The following is a 20,873-nucleotide window of genomic DNA, read 5'->3' as shown; positions in this document are numbered from 1 at the left end:
TTCGAATACATCGTTATCAAGATATAGATTTATTTTAAAAGTTTGTTTTACTAATTTATTACTCGCAATTTAAATATATCATAATATAATAAGTACTTACCAATATGTACATATATCAATATATATATGTATATCAATATTTTATAGTTGGGCTAAATAAAGCGCACATTTTGCGTGAAAATTCAATAAATTTTCTACTTTTCCGCTGATATTATTTGGTCAATGTAATAAATTATGAAATATGAGTTATTTATGTTTTCCTGTATAGTTGAAAATACATATTTTTTAAACCAAAAAGCCCTAATGATCCTTGCTTCTTTATATATTTTATATGTATATGTAAATATATATTATTTTATTAATATAAATATTTAAAAAAATATTTGATTAATAATATATTTATATGATATTAGTGGATTTTGATAATAATAGTAACATATGAGATCTTGAATGACCTTTTTCTCTTACATGAGTTATGTTTCGTGGGCTTTTTGAATAGAACACTGATATTTACCTGCTTTTTTTATTGTTACCGTTAATTATAAAGAATTGCTTGGTTTTATGAATCTGTAGAATTTATTTTAAATTATATTTTTTTTGGTTAAAAAATCATAAACCAAAATTTACTTCATGGTTTTGAGGCCAAATAGATGAATAGCTTATTAGTTTAAGAATTTATGAATCGCCGCATATATGTGGTAATGTAATATCAAAGTGGTTGGTAATGGAACGTCGGTTTGAATTATTGTCGGCTGTGATTTCGGTAGAGCGGCTGGAATTGTCGTGATATTTTTTGCTATGCTTTTTGGATGTTCCGTTGATATCTTTCATTTCGATACGGTCTCTTGGATTGCCTCTGCTTCTCTCTGCTGTTGTACCTCTGTGGTGTCTTTGTGTCGTCTCTCTTATGCGTCTTTCATACCATCTTTTCTTTGCGACAAAGTCACATATTTTAAACAGGAAATGTCATGTCTTGAATGTCAGAGTCTTCGTAACGATGCTGGAAGAACCACTGGTGTCTCGTTGACGTATTCGGTCCCTGGAACATCTTCTTTCGTCTTTCCGTCTGCCTAATCTGCTTGTCTGATTATCCGTCTTTGACAAATCGTACACAATTTAGTTATAACTAAATTGTGTTCGATTTGCCATTATAGTTTTGATAAATATTTTCACTTCAAAAGCTCATGATAGATTGGACAGATAATCACTTAAAAACAATAAAGACACGATAGTGAATAAGAGTTATCGAAAATAATAAGTAATAAACGATCGATCAGTTCTGAAAATAATGTCTCAATTAATGTACGCAATGCGAAATTTACGTACATATCACACGTGCATAAGTATTTATAGGTTTGCGTGTCGGTTTGATGGGACCGTTTTAACCCTTAGCCCTCTGCCACCCTCTGGTCGCGCCGCATTGCCGATTTATGGGTTAATAATGCAGACGGGGATGATCTTAAGTTTATTTGAACGATTCGCATGCAAACATTTGCTATTGGCCCTCGAGAGTGTCCTTTGTGCTGATTATGCGATTTTGATTGCCTCCACCTTACCCTATTAACTATAATTTGATTTTGAAGGGTTCTGTGTTAATTAAAGAAAATAAACTTTAAAAAAAAGCTCCGTTTATCATGATCGTATATGTTTTTTATGATCTGGAACAAATACCTATAAAGATGGCAATCGTAAAAGGATGTTCTAAAGCGAGAAGCGTATTGTACAATATAATAAGTGGTCGTAATAATTCAGCATCCTGTATTTAAATATGCAGTATTTCGCTTGAAATCTACCTAATTGGGTTGAAAAGTAAATCATCATGAAATAATGTTTGCACTATTTCTATATTATATAATATATTTACACATATACAGCCATTGGTATATATGTATATATAGCTTTAAGATGCTACAGAATTCTTTAGAACTGCAAAATTACGATAATATATAATTAATTGTGTGTGTGACGCTGGTCAAAAAATATTAAACAATATGCGAAAATTAAAGACAACTATCACTGAAAAGCATATGTTAAATCAAAAGTCCCTTAAAATTAAAAAAAAAAAAACAGTAAAATATCTACAAGCTAGTTATAATCCATTTTCTCTAGACGGCTATCAGAAAAATCAGTGATATTAGAAGTTCATATAACAAAATTGAAAGAGTGTCATTATCTCGATGGTAAAATTCGATTAATCAAGCTCTTGAAAACATAAATTCTTCGAGTAATACTTCCTTTTTTATCTCTTTGGTTATGGAAACATATTGAAGTCAAATGTCTGTGAAATATGAGGCATTGAAAACCAAATGTATTTTGTCAGTTGTTTTTATAAAGAATAGTAATAATTTTTTTCAGTTTTTAAGCAATACATCAAACAAATTTTGACTGTTTTGAATTTATTTAATGGTCTCTTAGTTCACTGCTTCCATCTAATTTGTTGCCTCTTTGAAATATTTTTTTTACTCTGTTTTTTATTTTAATGTTTACACTATTCACAGTTTAAAGAAAACATTAAACCATTTCCCTGTTAATAAATAGAATTAAGTCAGCACCCTCTGAAGTAGGATAAAATGCTAAAAATACAGTGTCTCATTAGCGTCCTCTAAAATCAAACATTAAGGCTAATTGGTCGTTAATAGCGTACCCTTCGCCGAGTTCAAACGCCCTTCGAGTTATTTATATTGCATTATTATTAACGCCGATTAATTAGCAAGCAAAAGCTGCGTTTGTTCTACCGTTAAACGACGAGTGGATTTCCCTTACTTAATAATTCACGCCAGGGCGAAGAAGTTATCTCGCGATTTATCATTCCGTTGCAATATTTTATCTCACGGCATCCCCGTCTCACGATATTCGGTATAATCGCAGTATTTGCGTATTTCCACCGGAAAACTCTCGGCTTTTCTTCATTTCCTCCCTTTAATTGAGTTGTCACCTGCAGACATCTCGCAGCGATCAAAGGTAGCCACATCCGATTGAGGCGTCGATTTAATTTAGCCTCTAGTGCTAGCTCCCCTTTTAAATTAATACGTAAACCCTATTAACTAAATATCGTGGCATGGATATCGATAGTTGATCGGCTTAAACGGATTTTAATTAAATGTGCCTTTGCTGGTTCGCCTCTTATTATGATAACAGAATGAGAGGCATTTAATTAATTTAAGACACTATACATAATAGTTTTAGGCTTCGATTGTATATGTAATAAGAACATCAACAAATACACTTTATCCTTATGATATGTTATTCAAAGAGATGAGCAGATCTTAAACAAATAAATAAATGTACGCATTAGCGATCACGAAAATATTGGTGTATTTCAAATATAAATATTATATTAATATGCGTTATCTATCTTTTATTTCCAGCTTTGGGAGATACTCGAAGTTTATCCTTATCTCGAGGGTGGCCTAATGCCGGAAGATAATCGTTAATCTGCCTCCGTTAGTTTTTATTATGTCTTCGCGCGTTATATACTCAATGGTCCGAATGTCCGACCGTAAACCAAGCAATAAAACCCAATCTAAAAGTAGTTACGGCTCACTCATTCAGGCAGGTTTTCACGCCAACAATGCTAACAAACAACCCCCGCTTTTGTGAACGCCTACCTAGTAATTTGTCATAAACATCGTTGATACACGACCCAACACCCAAAGGGATGTTGTTTTAATGATGTATTGAACAGCTCCCATATGATTACTGACCGGGATTATGTATCCTGGGGGTTGATTTATGTCGAGTTTCTGCAGTCGGTGCAGATGCGAATCATTACAGAGGATGACCCTAACTGTTTTTGGACATTAATTATTCGCGCACGTGACCAGAGAACATTTCGTTTTAATGGGTTGAAGAGTACGAATATTCTGGTTTAATTTCATTAGCATATTTGGCATGTACTTTATTTTAATAGCAAACAAGCATAATATATTTTTGGATTTATATCACGTGGAGGTGGTCAACACTTTTGAATGTTGAGGCCAAAGTCTTTGCAGCCAAAATAAAGCAGTTTATTGAATGAGTATAATTGACTAAATATCGGAATAGTATTGTATCAGAATGCGGCTCTTGGAAATCAAAAAGTCGCTAGTGTGTTCTTTGAAAGGATTATACTATTGTGGCATATTATTGAGGCTGTTTTATTAAAATTTGTAACTTTCATTACGCTTCTCATGGTTATGCATAAGCTCTTATCCACCAGCCCATTAGCGACCCGTAGCTACAACATTCTGTAGAACTGCATAGTTAGCTGTGCGCTAACGAATTACTCTACTTTGCTCTCAAGCTAAGCCGTCACAATCGACAACTGTGATTAAAATGAAAATCACGATTAGAGTTGATATTTGTTAGAGATAGAAATGAGTTTGAAGTGTGGGAGATTTCTCTTTTCGTTGTTCAAGTGGCCGTTATAGTGATCTATCAATACGTGAAAATGGCGCAACTGGTTAAAATTGACTATACGGATGAATATCTATGTATTTAAAAAAAATAATCTTTTATTATTGTAGGTCATCGTAGATTTAGTACTCTAATATAAAAAATATATTGTCTATTTTACATAAAACCATTTTTTATAAATAGGAATTTTAAATAATTTCTCGTATTGAATTATATTTCCACAAACACTATTTTAATATATTAACTAAAAATTTAATTTATATTTACGTATAACGATAAAACAATATAAATTATGGCACTTTGAAAAGTCAAAAGGTTCATGATGAAATAAATCAATACGATCGCCATCATATTTTAAGCCTCGTTGTATATAGGGTGTTTTCCACTGCTTGGTAATAAACTTATATCTAATATTTTTCCACAAAGATATAAGAAATCTATATTGAAAATTACACGCAAAATCATTTTCGATTAAACAAAAAATTTATTTTTAAATTAAGAAAATAATATCGTTTAAACAAAATTTCGCTTAAAAGTTAATTATAGTCGTATAATATTATACCTATTTTGTAATGAATATAACCTGTCGACCATTTGCTAAATTCTAAAATGCTCTCAAACTTTCGCAAAATCACTTTCTTTTCCAACAAAAATAAGATCTTGTGATTAAGATACAGACAGAAGTCTTTCTAAAAAATATAAGAAAAAGTTGGCTTCATACATGTTTCTGTGTGATTTAGAGAACCCCTTTATTCGCCCGGTGCCAGGGATATAAATAGTTTTAAGCCACGCCGTAGGGTTGATCTTAGAGAGTCAACCAGAGCAAAGAGGATTTTTTTGACCTAATGATGGTGTTAAAAGTAGTGGTAAAAGCAGGCCTGCACAGCGGCAAATCAACATTGGCTAAATTTCATTTAAAGCAACCTTCAGTAAAGCTTCTCAATCGAAGCCTCTTGAGACTGCACCCCCTAGAACCATATTCACGGAGCAAGATCTTCCTTAGTCGTCCACATTTATAGCATATTGTGTTAAAATGTTCTGATTTTTATTTATTTGAAATTATATTTTATGTTTATTCAGCAAAAAAAGTTTTTTCTTAAAAAATATTTTTTTTATTGATTTTTGCGTAGGTAAAAAAATCAAAGAAAATCGATTTACCCGTTCAAAGAGTACATTTATGTGTGATAGATAAAATGGTTTTGGTCTTGATAAAATGCTTTTAAAACTGCTTCTTAAAAATTAGGTAATAAAATTTAGGTTCGTAAACAAAAGTTTTTGTCGCCAGCACATGAGTGACGATATTTTTCCCATATCTATTATCAAGCATCACAGTTGCTCCTTTTTCATTCAAAGTATTGTTTGTAAAAATACTATTTTCGTTAAAGCTATTTTTTAAAAGAAACTCATAAAATAGTTATTATTTTTAATGGCGTCAGCAAGTACATGGCAAACTAAAACAATTGAGAGTTGCATCCAATTGTATGTAAAAACACTTTCTACAGAAACTTCAGTCTACAAAGCTACTTCTACGTAGTGTAGCCTGTTTTCTGCGTCACTCAAGCATTTTAAAAATGATGACTTTATCATCCGCCCACCGTCGAACAACTGCATTTTGGCGCGTCGCTGAGGGTCTGTGCCCCCGCATAATGTTTCCTTGCGTTTTTATCAATGTTTACTAGTAATTTTTATTTTTGTATTTCATATAAATATATTAAATATAATAAATGTAGTATGTAAATTTATATTAAAGTAAAGTTTTTTATGCTCAATTATAAAATAGAATGGACGAATATAACCAAATATCCTAACATATAATTGTACATATAGCATAGATATTTTAACAGTGATATTTAAATTAAGAATGAAAGAAAGCCACTAAAATATTTTTATTCCAAAAAAATATATTAGAATAATAATATGAGAATTTAATTTAAGTAGCTCTAAAATAGCCCTTAAAAAATTATTCGACAATAAATTATAACTAATAGCACGTTTCTACGTTATACACAATTTGTAGTACCTACAAACATTGCATTTTCAGCATGCTCGAAATAAAAAATGCACTCATACAAGTGCTCGCCGTATACAGAAATAAATTTGCATTTTGCCATCCACTGTCACAATCACGGCTCGGCTAGAAGTGACTGTCAGTTGCCTGCGTTGGCTGCCACAAAAGCTGTTCACTTCTATACACGTCCTATACACCTATATCCCTACATATAGCCGCGACAATGGCTGCTATCGCTTAGCTCAATCCAGCCCACTTTTGGCACCCCCCACAAAAACCCCACCCGGGCGATTCCTTTGTACCCCCAGGGCTTCCACTTCGGGACTTCTTGTATCCTTGTCACGAATCCTGGATAATTCATATGCAATTGACAGTGTATTATCAAACCGCTAATCCCATTCATTCTGAAGGAGATCAAAACTCTCGACGCATTTGTCCTGATTCCGAAATGGTACTAAATTGTCAGAAGAGCAGAGAGTTTGTGTTCATAAATTGTTTCTCTCTCTCTCCGGATACCCTTTTTGTCCGACGCTAAAAAAGGTCTTGCAAAAGTGTCAAACAATGTTTCCGATATCGAAGAAATTTGTAGATATTGCTTTTTTGCTAGACGTTTCCACTCTCTGGTCGCAACTTGACTCGCGTCAGCCCTGTGGTCGGGGTGGGAAAGTTAGGGGGTGAGTTTTCCGAGCGTAAAGCTCTGAGGTGAAATAAGGTATATTGTTGTATAACATACTAGTTGTAGGCTTTCATTACGACGCAATTCTTGTTGAATTAATGGATTGTTTTATATTTTTATTTTCAGTACCCAAACTTACATTATACATGCAGCGCGTCCAATAGTGCCTCAAGTGAGTACATATATTTTTGGTTTAACATGGTTTACATTAACATTTTATAGAATCGAACAATAGGTTTATGATAATTCGTTTCTAGTTAACTCACATTTGTATTCAAGCGCTTTAAAACTAACGAAGCGTAAACCACAACATTGCTTATCAATTTGAACCGTATATAAAATTTTATTGCAACACGTCAGGTATTATATTTTAATCAATCGATGCCATTTTTGTTTAATTTAAATACTTTTAATTACACTTTAAACTATTTTTTATTTAAATAATAGAAAATTAATACTATACAAAAACTGGTTATATGTAAGTTAGTGTATAATTTTATTTCCAGAAAAAAATATTAAAAAAATATTCGATATAGAATTTAGCTGGTAATTTATATTATTTTTTTTATATCTTATCTTTGTAGCAAAATATTTTTATAATGATATTCAGCCAAGTCTTATGAATGCTATTTTTGTATATCATGAGATATCAGCATTTTTATTCGTAAATTTTTAAATTACACCAGGCTTACCTCAACGCTATTAAAATGTATTTAATGGCTTAGAAAAATTAAGTTTAATTAAAATTATATTTTACTGCTCAAATCTTATCAAAATATAGTACAAGAAAAAATAAATCTGTAACTTACATTTGCATTTAAAATTATCTAAATTGAATTAACATACACAGTAATTTTGGTCAGACTTTACAATTTTTTTGTAAAATATAAGCAAAACAATTATCTAGTTGTGAAAAATATAATTTAATAACTTCAACATGGCTTAAATAACTATTGTATGAAACCTATAGTTTTACTAAAAGGTTTAATCTGATACTATTTTAAAATTTAATAAGCGTCGTATTCATAGAATATATTGACCAAATTAAATCCATCGTTCGTCCTTAAAACTGTAGTCTTTAATTGAATTTTAAAAGACATTAAGCGGTTTTATTTAATACTCGCATTAACTTAACAACTGATTCGTTATATTGACGATTAAATTTAATCTGCAAATAATTGCTCCCGTCTAAAAAAAATATAAATTATACGACCCTATAAAAAAAATAAGTTTATTTATCCACTCAATGTGACTTAAGGCTGTCTTAAACGAAATTAGGCATTTTAACGCTGAAATTCGAAGAACTCTAAATGTATATTTTACCAACACGATCTAATTACAGGATTTCATTGCTGTTTATTATTTCACTCGTTGGTCAAACGAATGAAATTAAATTTAAACTCTCCCTCATTGCGGTTAACGCGGTTTTCGTACGCTCCGCGGTTTTGTGCGCGTTCGCAAGTGTTGCCTTTTAATTATGTATTTTTCAATTCCACATTTGGATTTCAGTTTAATTAATCAGATTTTATACGGATAAAACAGTTGGTATTAAATATTTACTCGTGTTCGATTCGTTCAGGGATTTGTGGACGAAATGATTAAAGGCTTCGAAGCGTAGGTATACAAAGATGAATAAAAAAGGTTCGAGAACGTGCTAGGATTCGATTTTTGTTGATTCAATGAGATGGGAGGATGGTGTAAACTCACTTTAGTCTATAGGTAATCATAGTATGTTTGCTCACGATTCGGCGATTGAAAGATGACGTGTTTATGGAGCGTGGCGCTAAAATGGGGCTAAGCCGACAAATGCTCTCGCGCCCTTTAGTATAGGGTAATTCTTTATTGAAAATGAAAAAAAAATAAACAGTGTAAAAAAATATTGTAAACATATGTGTTGTATGCCAACCTTAAGTAAAAATCTAAACTTTTTTTAATATCTGGTTAAATCTAGACACTAAAAAATAGTTTAAGTCGACGCGAATATTCTTTATTAAAATTGCTAGAATAAATACGAAATATTTATTTTTATGGGAAACATTAATTAATAAGTTTCAGTATGTTTTAATTACTTTCTGAACTATTTAATTTACATTTAGCCACAAGACGTAAATCGCCTCTGTAAACCACACCATACCTCCGAAACAAATCAAATTACCTTAGAGTTAATAGTAAAACACACTTTTGTGTGTACACGTGTCGTCTTGTCTACACAACGTATCTACTTTTCCTACGACCAGAATCGAATTATGTGTAGATAGGCATGGTTAACTCGCTCAAAAAGGGGTTAGAGTTAACTCAGGTGTCGAATTCGCACGCCAAAATTATTCCTTCATCACAGATGGCTTATTTCAAGGTTTTTAAATATAAATATAAAAAAAAAACAGTGGCTATGAATAGGTTTTGTGGAATTTAATACGTATTTAGTCAAACGCTTTGTATTTGCAATTATCATATTAAGATGATGTGAATAATAAAATCGCTTAGGTTAGATTAACTTATCGTTGCTTCATTGATTTTCGTATGACTTAGATAACTATTATTATTTGTCTGTCTATGTATTATCTTTCACGTTTTGTTTCATTCTAAGTTAGAATTACGTCAATATAATAAGATCACGTCTTGTCCAGCTCTTCTCTATTGAATTTGTCATTTTATATTGGTCGTAAGTTTGTCCTACTAAATATATCAAAATAAACTTATCTTCGAATCTTTTTTGTAATATCTTATACATTTGTATCAAAATGTTAGTACATATACACATATGTTTGTAACGTGATATGAGAATTAGTGAAAGGAATTTAAGATAGGGTCAACAACAGTTAATTCATACATATTATTTTGACTTTTTGTATTTTATCTAACGCTTTGATTGCTTAGAATTTTTTTATGATGTGTTTATTGGCTTATTTAACAGGTCAATGAAATAAAACACATTTTAACTATGAAATATTTTTCAAAATAGTAATCTATTTTCTTAAGGACTGTATTTATCAGTATATGCTTTTATTCAGTAAATTAGTTAAATGGTCGTTAACATTAATTAATTATTAAAAGGCATGTTTTTACATTAAATGGTAGTTTTTCATTTTTTTTTTTGTTATTAGCTAATTTTATAAATATGTATATATCACATTAACAAGGCTACTGTTTAATATTGTGCATTATAAAATTGCTTTGCCAACTATAAAATATTCATATAGTAAATTACTACATAATCCTTCGAATATAATGAAAGAATAAAATAATTTTCCCATTGTCGCTATGATCAATTAATAACTGAACCATTACTTATCGCATATGACAAATTTTCTGACCTTTTAAAAATAAACTGACCCTTCAAAAATTAAACTGACTATATAAACTTTTTTTAAAGTTTTCTGAGCAATATGTTTGTCCCTTTTTATTAACACATCTAAGACTTTGAAGTCTTCTGTGTTGAAAAAAAATATGTCATATTTTTTCCTCTCTCAAGTTCTTATTTTTTTATCTATTTATTTATTTATTTTCACTAGATCTTCCATTGTAACCTGACAGGAGTAAGCCCAATGCGATAGACTGAAAAGTCTGAGAATCGGTGACATCTATATTATTAATTTTAAATTATTATGTGCTATACAATTTATCATTAATAGATGTCACTGCAGCTGGGGCCGGTTTTTTTTTAATAATAGCGCATTCGAGTGCCGCTGCCAGGGCTCGAGCCCGCAACCTCGGAGTTATTAGTCTGAGATGTTACGGACTACGCTATTCCGTCTTATAATAAATATGTACTAACCTATAATACAGTTATTTTACTGAATTGCCTTTCGCGTCACGTTTCTGTGAATTAAAAGTTCATTTAACATACCAAAAAGTTAACGAATTAGTTTTGTATCAATTTAATAAAACGCATAGAAACAAAACGTTTTCTATTTTTTTATTTAATTTTAGTTGAAATGAAATATATTTGAAGTTTGTATGAACCTTCGAGAGATCAAAATTAGTGATTATTAGTTTAATATAATTCCGATTGATCATCACGAATTAAGTTTAACTAGATTTTCCTAATTTCACGGATAAATATCATGATGATTAATTTTAATCGAACTAGGTCGTATATGTAGGTATTGAAAATTATCTAATAATGCGGTATTTTGTGCTCATATGTATTAAAAAATGGAATTACACTGTTAAATCATAGCACAAATTTACTTTAGGTGTTTTTAGCAAATCTCCATAAATATAATTCTTAAAAAAATAATATAATTCTTAAAAAAATAATAATAATACATAAATTAGTTTTAGTATTATTGCTATGATTAATGAATGTATGAACCGGTACTAACCGTTTTTAATTATTGACTGACCATATATTAATATTCTTACCGACCGTTTCATTTAAAAGGCTTCTAAGAATTTAATTTGTCGCCTTTATTATATTTTTGGTTGAAAGATAGCCATGTCATATTTTTTTAATAATTTTAATTTTTATATGATAACCATAAGCGTAAATTCCCTTTAGCGTTTACTTTTTAAGGAAATTATTGCTTACTTGAAAAATGAATAGTTGAGGATTAGTTTTGTGCCAATTTAATAAAATATAAAGGACCAGAGTGTAATTAATTTACCCAATTTTTGGACACATTCAAAATGTTGTTATTCTATTACACTCAATTTTAGTTAGCATACAATGAAATAACACTGTAAAATCAATACATACATTTTTATTGTCGAATATGTAAGACAATAGTTTTTATTGAAATCAATGACGCTGTTATTATAAAACATGCATGTACAAATCTTCTGCTCTTTTGCATACGCATCTTCCCAAAAAGATAACATTGTCTGTTCTTATATCAAGCCACATATATACATATCCATATGTTGCGTACCTTATGTATACATTTATTCATTGTTGGCCAGCGGTCTAGGTATGAAATATCCATCATGCACCCCCACATCCTATATCTCGCCATCTTTATAGCCGGCACAAAGACACGAAGGTTCCAACGGGTCGTATGTGGGGCTCCCTGGTCTTCCTCGACTCAGGATCAGGAAGTCGGGAGCAAACCAATAACAGTCGTAAAGAATTATTAGGGCTTATGTGCGTTCGAAGGGGCCATGTGCGGAAGTCTTGAATAAATCATATCCGATCGGGGGAAATGCGCCAGGATAAGAATTTTCCTATTGGACAATTCAATACCTGCAATTGAAGTAAATTTAAACTTCAGTAAAAAGATTATAAAGACATTAGCGTGACGTTGACATTTATATTAAATTTAATCGTGATGCCATTATATATTATACAATAATGTTAAATGTGATGTTATGAGGGCTCGGCGAAACCGCAACGTGTTGCGGGAATAATGTTTTGGAAGAAAATTTCTCACAAGTGAATCAGTGGAGATCAGACAAGACAATATCCAAAGGGATGGTGTAACGTCTCCTTTGAAGGGATGGAATATTATTAGGGTCAAAATTGTCACAGTAAACATTACATTTCACGCTTAGTCGAATTTAGATTTAGATTTTCAACATGATCGATTTTCAGGGTTAGTTCGAAAGTGATTCGCAACAACTAAAAATCAATTATATTTATATATATATTATTTATTACAAACATTGATTTATACTTCTACTGTCACTCCAATATTTATTAAAAAATAATAAGAAATATTTCGAGCACTCTATATGTAGTGCAAATAAGTGGTACTATTTGTTACTGCCAGAAGCGAAAAGGCAAACAAATGTACAGGTTAACCATCCTTTATTCATTGATTGCATTCTGTTCCTGTAATCGAGTGTTCCCACAGGCGGTCTTTATAAATCGTGTTCAAGCGAGCAAAGACAGGTGTTTTAAACTATTTTAAGATTGAATTTTAAATGATTAATAATATTATATTTAATTAAATGTAAATATTATTTTGAGTATGATGACTAACATTTTTAAAAAATAATATATTCACTTGAGAAACTAAATATATTTTTTATTATCATAATGTAGAAAGAATTATATTAATTTATTATCATTTAAAAAAAATTTAAAACATGCATATTATTGTAGAGTACGCTCGGGATAAGGATGCCGGTTTGTTATTGTGTGCGTGTACATGCATATGAGAGGGAGAAGCGACGTAGCGTGTACTTCGTTGTCTCGCTTTCTCTTTTAAGGACAGTAGCTGATTCGTCAACGCTGGTATTCGTCATTAAAGTGCAGTGTGGCACAGAAGTTCGATCTTCTCTAGTGATTTATTTTAAATAATTTTGTGTTGATATTGGTTTAACCCAGATATGCCCACTGTCCCATGGGTAGGTCACTAAACTCGTGCCACTGTTTTTTATTTATAAATGAAATTTTAAGAGAACAAACTTTATTGTGCATATCTGGGTTAATTGATATCAAGGCTTCAAATATACACTGTAAGTTATTCGTTCTCTTACCCGTGGATTAAAATATTTTAATTTTTTTTCCATTAATCCGTACGTTGTTGGTTTTTTTACACTATTCTCTGTAAGGCTTAAAAAATGTAATATTCTTATCGTTGCGCCAATGATAATTTTTTAATTTATTCAATGGACTCTAATGATTTAATAGAGTCGTCGAGCCATTAAACAATCTGTGAATAATTTCTTTCTCTATTTTATATCTTTTTGCTTTTGAAGAATAGCTAAAGACTTCATTATTTTTTTGACTAGTGAAAGATTTTGAATTTTATAAATATTTAATTAATGACATCAATGTCTTGTTTCTTCGATTATATAATATATTTTTAATTGCCCGTTGAAATTTCCAACTTAGCTCAGATGTATGTATGTTAAATAAAAATATATTTTCTTTTAAAATAAAAAAATTAAATATTCTGAGCGAAATTGTTTTGAGCCACACAGTTCACCCACACAATAACAAACCGGAATCCTTATCCCGAGCGTACTATACAATATTATCAATTGGGTTAGCTTTCTACTAATCAATAAGTACTATTTTAGTTACTATAATAATTGAAAAAAACCGTTTTGATTTAAGAATAACATTTTTTTGGATTGATTATGCACTTATTGTGAAATTAACATATAGAATTAGTTAACTGAAAGTATTCTATATATGTATTCCAAATACCTAATTAAATTTAAAACATACTAATTTAATTTTATATGTATATAAAAAAGAAATGAGTCTTAAAAATATTCATAAAATTGAATGGCAATCAAGCTAACAAATTTATAGAAATTTCTAAGAATCTTATATAAGTAAATAGTTTCTGATATTCCAAAAATATACTATTTATCTATTTACCATTACGTACAATTTATAATACGATTCTTTGTATTAAATTTTATTAGATTTCACGTAACGCGTCGCTGCTCTTTGTGTGCAAGATTTTATATATTTCACAGCAAAATGTAAATATAATATTCGGTTTAATACCACTGATGTCTCTCAGATCCCTCTTTATTCCCATTGAGTACTTCTTTTCAATGGCGTTGCACAAACCGCTTTGTTTATTCTAGTACTGATATCCGCCCTCTGGGTTCCCATATTGCGATCTCTTTTTATATTATCATGAATTCGCATAGCATAGAACATGCTTAAAGTTTATATTAGAAACTTGAGTAAAATATTTTCATATGATTTTTTTCACTATGTTTAAGAGTAAGCATAGTATTTTTTTCGGAAAAATATGACGATCTAAAATATACCCCTGTGTGCATGCACCATAAACGAAAATGTATTCGCCCCTTTTATTTTTATACCAGATCATTTTGCGAATAGGCAATTTGTATGAGGGAAAATTTCAGTTCAATTTGAATGTGTAGCGAAGTTGATTGCATTGCATTTTTCGACAATTATTTATTGTTGTGTGATGCAGATTTTTGTTTGAGGGTTCAGCATGTTTTTGATATAAATACTATCTTTATTTAATATCGCATAGTACATAATATTATAGTTATTATCATACAGAAGTGTCCAAAAACTTTCAAATAATATTTTTTAATGAATGTTCAAGTTATTTTTTGAGATGCTATAAATTATAAAAAAAAAGTATATTAATTTGTATTTCAAAGTTAATAATTAGCAGCGAGAACTTACAGTATGTTGAAAGTTAAACACCGCAATTATTTTCTTAGCAATATAATATTTAAAGCTAATTGTAGTTAATTTTCTTAGTTAAAGTATTCGGATAATTCGCGTTCTATTGCAAGATAAACTTCCTTTTATATACTATAATCATGAGTCTGAAAAGTTACGAACTTTTGTTTGAAAATATTTATATACATATGTATCATATTATATATGTTCCAAACTGTTTATATTTTTTTTAGGCAAAAAAAATATAAAACAAAAACTCTTTCAACCCTTATACATACAGCTAAGCTTGTGTTTATCGGTGCAGTTTATTAAAAAATCCTTCGTACACTTTTATATCGTAATTGAGCGGCAGCAGTGCGAAACCGAATATGAACCTAGAACCCAGTCACCATATTGCCACCGATTGAATTTATTAATTCTAAACGGAACCCAAAGTCAATAACCCGACCGCGCAGCCTGCCGGTTGCACCTGTACAATAGTTTCAATTAGTATTCCCTACACCAACTTACTGTTGGGCCCTTTTGGAAAACTCAATCGGGAAATTCCTTTTTCCCTTTTCCCCAGGCCCTCGACTATTGTTGGGGTTAGGTGAAAACCTTACAAATCTTTGCCGTTCTTTTGGCAAACTCGGCCAAGCGGCAAGTGATGGTTTGACGGGTTTGATTGATGGATTATATATTTACTGTTTTCTTATTAGAAGATGTGTTTGATTGATGTTGCACGACCGCAATAAAAAAAAAGTTCGCCTCTTTTATGTGTGCGCATAATTCATACCGCTTATGGGGAAAGTGATTAATTGATTGAATTTAGTGAAAAATGAAAATCAGATTTTGAGCATCAGTAACAAATTTTATTTATTTATTTATTTCGACAGCAACAGATAAAAGAGCATAAACAATCATTCTTACTCACAAAGGTGATTGTATAATATTTAATATGCTAGATTTTATACGTAATTTCGTCTACACATATCTTATTATTTAACACTGAACCATCACTTATTTTTTGTAAAATTTTATGGTGTTTTTTAGCACTTATTCAAATATTTCTTTAAAGTATTTGTAGTGAAATATATTAAAAATTTTAATTTTTAAAAATACTAAAAACCAATTAACGATAAAAACATAGTTGTCAATTATTTTTAAAAAAAATGTATATCGCAACAACGAGGATAGTCATTTTTTATTCGATATATAGTTGCAATATCTAGAAACCCAAATTGTACCCTGTCTTATTAATATAAAATTTTTATTCCTATCTTTGTGTTATTTATTGAGTCATGGCGAAAACCACTTAATAGTCGACAAACAAAATAATATAAAAATTACCACTTTGTAATTACCGAAATTTCATATTTCTGAGTTAATTTTGTGCGACTGTGGACTTTCTCAATTTTTCCGCAGGAGATATATAATTTAAATTAAACTTCGTACTAATTAATTTGTGTTGTGTTAATTATTTTTATTTTTTTATTATTTATAACTTTACGAATATATTTGAATATTTTATTTTATTTGAAAATAACGAATATTTAGAATATCTAATAGTGACAATGCAACCTAAATTAACCATAAATGAAGCATTCATCTCTCACGTCAATTACTGTCATTCTGAACTCTTGCCCTTGTAATTTATTGCAAATTGATAACTAAAAGACTAATCATTAAAAATCAATGAGATTTTTCTTTAACTTAAATTGTAAAAAAAGATTTTTAGATTTTTTCTTAAATTTTAAGCACTAACGCTTTATTTAATATTTTGTAGTTAATAGCAAATTGTAAATATGAAAATAGCTATGAACCAGTTACGTATATTTTATATAATGGTATGTTTGTAAAATTAATTATATTGGTAAAAATGATTTTTTCAAACGCCGGAAAATCTGAAAACATATTATTTATTTAATAAATATAATTTACCAAATACGTACAGGGAAATGAAGATAACAGTAACGGGTGGTAGGGTCAAATTGACAGGACTGAGAGTTTTCGCTGTAGTCGTCGATGATTGCCCGTGATTTTTTGAGTGGCTTGTCGTTTATTTTATAATGGTTGTTCAAGAAAGCTTGGACAAATAAGTGACGAGGCTAATCGTGAAAGAACTCATTTAAAAGTGAAAGTTGCTTTTAGATGCAAGGTTATCATATGTCTTGAAATGTATATAGGTTAGGTTTTTATGCTGCGGTAATTGACGATTATTGATAGTTTGAGCGACTATTGTGCAATATTGTGTGTTTTGTCAATTTATGTGTGACATTATTGAAACCTTACATATTTAATGACAGAGCAACTGACATATTTATATTTTTATTTTAAACTATCAGAACTGTTTTTAATGCACCACTCATGACATTGTAACATAAAATTAGCAATGAGAGAAATACTAATTTATTTTACATTGACTGTCTTTATGGCTTACTCTTCATCTTGCAATTTACGTGCAATAACTGAAACAACTAAACTAAAGTTTTGCTTGATATAAAGCCACTCTCTGTTTGTAATTAGATAATTATCTTAATTATATTACAAAGACGAAAAAATTCTAGAATGTTTCATTCGCGAGCATTTAGTGAGGCAGATACATACATACACATTTTCTCTGAAATTTCCTCTTTAATTTAATTTTTATTACCAAATTCCATTTCAGTGTATATATAATATATATATGTATGTATTACTCACCGCATATTTTCTGAAAAGTGTCCTTCAGTCTAATATGCACATACATACATGACTTTATTACACAAAGGATGCTCTCTTAGATCGTTCACTTCATCTCATGTCTCCATCCATCTATCTATATATTACGTCGGACACATTTATTAAGTCTTGACTAAAAATTCTTCTCATGCACCATATATTGCCGCATCCTTCTCCTTCGCACTCGCATCCGCCGAATGGAAAATATCAGCAATAGATAGCGTGTCACGTTTTCAATTGGAAATTTCGTAACACATGTTCGGGTCCTTCGGCCATTACGTCCGGGCTGAATGTGTGTATTATACAACAATAGCTTATCGCCTGTCCTAATATCTCTTAGGTGCCTCCGTAATAGCTTCGGCCGGCCAGTGTTGCCATTTTCCTGAAATTTATTACAGCATCCGAGTTGCCGGAGCGGTCGGCAAGGCAAAAAGATAATGCTTCCGGACGGAAACTATGAACGCTCGCCTAATACGGAAATGTAAGTGGCGAAGATACTAGTAGTGCCCCTCTGCGCTGAAAGGAGGTTTAACTCTGAAAGATTGTCCAATTGAGATGCTAGACTTGTCGCGTTATGCATGTGACCTATTTTTGCTAAATCTCGAATTTATTACGTGTCGTTCGTCAGAAACCGCACATGAAATAATAATGAGAATAATACTCAATATGTGATAAAAAATAATTAAATATTACAAACCTCACAGAATAAATTATTTAAGAAATACTTAGATACAATCAAGTTATGTAACCTAAATAATTGCTAGATAAATAATGAAACAAACGCTAAGCTAATCCCTGTATTTATAGCAACATTAAGAGCTTTATCGAGTTGCACTAGCTTCGCGTTTATAATTCATTGAAACTATCGAATGCTTTTATCTGTACACTAACAGTGATATATACGAATATTTATATAAACACATGAATTTTTTTCTATGTACTTCTTCGTTATTCGTAGCTCTCGAGACCTTCTCCCCCATTAACTTCTGTTTATCCAAGAGGTCCTCGTCAGGCGCAATATCTGCTGTCCTGAAAAAAAGTAATAACAAACTGGAGCTATGAATATTAATATTCGCCGCCTAATGGGTCGTAACAAACAAGCCATCCCTTTCGGTCATAAATAATTAATCGGTCGCATTTTTTACCCTCAAGCCGACAGCGGGGGCGGTTGTTGGTACGGTACACAGAGAGCACAAAATAAAGGCATAAATCTTTCGAGACTCTGTTTTTCTCGATTGCACCTGAAATCAACATCCCCTTTTCTCCACCTCTTCCAGCTACGGTCCGGTAAATTGTTACCCCCGGAGTTAAAGGAGTAAACTTTCTTTTGATCCCCTTGCAATCTAATAGGAAAAATAGGTTTATTTCTTTGAGCCAAAGCAGATTAATGTCTAAGTAATAGAAATCGTGGCAAATTGGGGATTTTTAATTAAAATTAAAAAGCTAGATTCAAGTGATTATTTTATATTAAAATTGTATCAATAATTACTGTATTTATTTATATTTAATTAAAATAGCTATTGTAAATTTTAAGAGCATTGTTTTGTAGTTATCATATAATAAATTGTTTGTATACAATTGTAGTCTTTGAAAAAAATATAAATAAAAATAAAAAAATTTAAATTTATTTTAATTATATTTTTTTAACTATCATACGTAAATATAATAATAATTGTAAGCAAAATAACACAAAATTCGGTGAACAATGAACGGTGTTTGAAAAGAAAGTTTATTTTACAAACTTTTGTAATATAATAACTAAATCATAAATCAGAAACAAATTTACATACACGATGAGCAAAATAAACAGCATAAATATAAGGCTTTTCTCTTTTGTAATGAAGATTTACACCATATTTATAGTTCAATCAATTCTATATTAAATAATAAATAATTATTTTTCGTAGTACATTTTTATAAATGCGTTCATTGATATAATATTTATACATTTTTATAAATTAGCTCATTGAAATAATATAATATATCAAGCATCGATTGAAATATAATATAAATTGTTTTTGGTTTACTCTGTATTACACATGCTCCATATTTATATCATATAAAACCGCAGCATGTACATATAACAAATTTAATTTAATCCTTTCTTAATTAACATTAATTCGAGTGACTTAATACCAGCAATAACTGTCTGATCCAATAAGTCACCGCCAAAATTTACAAAGGGGGATACAATACGCTCATACATAGATATAGGTAGATACCGCCATTATTCGAAGCAATCGTTCGAAGCGTACGAAATTCCTGCGTAGCACTTAAAATGGAATAAAGATCACCCGGTGCTCCGATATAGGCGGGATTCCACCCCCGTGAAAGTGCAACCACCTTTCGGGGGCAAAGGGGTTGCATCGACCCCGCGAGTGTAATAATCTTACATCTTCTGGCTGGTGATCTTACATTTATTCGCGGCGTGGGGTAGGGGCTTAAACAAAAAGGAAACGAGTCCTGGGCGGTCTCTGTGGTGGCAGAAAATGGGAATTAGGGGATGGCGTTGAGGAAAATGTTGTAGTGTGGTAGATAAAAATTTACGTGTCAATCTGCATGTTCTTATTTTTTTTACAAAGATAATTATTATGGTTTTTAATCATTAAATTTTAACTTGTTTTCATTTCATTGTGTTTGTATTATTTTATATTCACTCAAAACTTATGGTAAATCAGTAGAAACTTGAGAGCCTTGAATATTAGGAATATTGTAGGCGTCCTTTTTCAATTGATTTTGGGAGCTTGTTCAATAGTCATATGTTGCAGACAGTTCTGGACCATTTAAATTATTGCTAGGATAATCATAAAAGCTGAAAAAAATAGCCGTCACGAAAATTGCTAAAAATGTTATTCTTTTCTCGATTGGATCGAAACGTGCGTCAATAAGTGATATCTTCAAAAATTGAACGATTTGTGCTATAAAATATTTTCTTATTTTACTAAATTAATTCGAATAAATAGGTCGTCCACCGTAATAATAGTTTTTCTAAATGATGAATCGTCGCTATAGAAAATATTGTTTGA

General features: G+C 30.6%; 1 protein-coding gene and 1 long non-coding RNA gene across 6 annotated transcripts in view; one reads left to right on the top strand and one right to left on the bottom strand.

The window, feature by feature from the left end:
• Positions 1-20,873, top strand: part of tinc (transmembrane protein tincar) — a 168,619-nt gene that overhangs the window by 79,900 nt on the left and 67,846 nt on the right. For all 5 annotated transcript variants that reach the window (XR_015809116.1, XR_015809117.1, XM_088183063.1 and 2 more), the window contains one exon: positions 7,206-7,251. The gene's annotated coding sequence lies outside the window, so the exon portion shown is untranslated. The remainder of the gene's footprint in view (positions 1-7,205; positions 7,252-20,873) is intronic.
• The window catches only part of LOC148236541 (uncharacterized), an 82,464-nt gene that overhangs the window by 39,876 nt on the left and 21,715 nt on the right, over positions 1-20,873 (bottom strand). The gene's annotated exons all lie outside the window — the stretch shown is intronic.

This window comes from Plectrocnemia conspersa, unplaced genomic scaffold, assembly GCF_051122295.1.
Source record: "Plectrocnemia conspersa isolate PC_06_02 unplaced genomic scaffold, ASM5112229v1 ptg000003l, whole genome shotgun sequence".
Classification (NCBI taxonomy): domain Eukaryota; kingdom Metazoa; phylum Arthropoda; class Insecta; order Trichoptera; family Polycentropodidae; genus Plectrocnemia; species Plectrocnemia conspersa.
This window is presented reverse-complemented; position numbering and strand designations above follow the sequence as displayed.